This window comes from Macrotis lagotis, chromosome 2 (assembly GCF_037893015.1).
Source record: "Macrotis lagotis isolate mMagLag1 chromosome 2, bilby.v1.9.chrom.fasta, whole genome shotgun sequence".
Lineage (NCBI taxonomy): Eukaryota > Metazoa > Chordata > Mammalia > Peramelemorphia > Peramelidae > Macrotis > Macrotis lagotis.
The window spans coordinates 259,241,225-259,242,345 of record NC_133659.1 but is presented as its reverse complement, the minus strand read 5'-3'; the positions used below and the strand labels follow the sequence as shown (position 1 = coordinate 259,242,345).

The 1,121-nt window shown below is 40.5% G+C and overlaps 1 pseudogene; it reads left to right on the top strand.

Moving 5' to 3' along the window:
• Positions 1–383: 383 nt before the first annotated feature.
• On the top strand, positions 384–850 carry LOC141511642 (ubiquitin-conjugating enzyme E2 L3 pseudogene; annotated as a pseudogene).
• Positions 851–1,121: the final 271 nt, after the last annotated feature.

The window sequence follows — 1,121 nt, the reverse complement described above, 5'->3', positions numbered from 1 at the left end:
GATTAACAAAAGAGGAAATGAATTACTTAAATAACCCCATTTCAGAAAAAGAAATTGAAGAAACCATCAATAGACTCCCTGAGAAAAAGTGTCCAGGTCCAGATGGATTTACAAGTGAATTCTACCAAACATTTAAGGAACAATTAATTCCTATTCTACATAAATTATTTTTAAAAATAGGAGAGGAAGGAGTTCTGCCAGATTCCTTTTATGACATCAACATGGTGCTGATACCTAAACCAGGAAGAACCAAAACAGACAAAGAAAATTATAAGCCAATCTCCTTAATGAATATTAATGTAAAAATCTTAAATAGAGTGCAGGGGCTCTAGCTGCCCGGAGGCCGTGATGCATTATATGACGGCAGCAGCACCAGACCCAAGATGGTGGCCAGCAGGAGGTTGATGAAGGAGCTGGAAGAAATCCACAAGTGCGGGATGAAAAACTTCCGTAACATCCAGGTTGATGAAGCTAATTTATTGACTTGGCAAGGACTCATCGTTCCTGACAACCCTCCTTATGACAAGGGAGCCTTCAGAATCGAAAACAACTTTCCAGCAGAGCATCTATTCAAACCACCTAAAATCACTTTTAAAACAAAGATTTACCACCCTAACATCGATGAAAAAGGGCAGGTCTGTCTGCTTGTAATTAGTGCTGAAAACTGGAAGCCAGCAACCAAAACTGACCAAGTCATCCAGTCCCTCATAGCATTGGTGAACGACCCCCAGCCTGAGTACCCCCTTCGGGTTGACCTAGCTGAAGAGTATACTCTAAGGACCATAAAAAATTCTATAAGAACTCAGAAGAGTTTACAAAGAAATATGGGGAACAGCGACCCGTGGACTAGATCTTCTGGGATTGATTCCAAGAAGGGTGAGCGCAGACCCGCAGCAATGCCTTCCCAACACCCTGCAACCAGGACTCTGGGAATTGACAGGGGCCACCTCCTGGTGTTAACTTGTGGCAGTTACTAATTTCATACAGTTTTCTTAATCAAAAGTGGTCTAGGTAAACCTGTAAAGAAAGAATTAAAAATTTAAGATGTTCTAAAAAAAAAATCTCAAATAAAATTTTAGCCATGAGACTACAGCAAGTTATTGCCAGATTAATACACCATG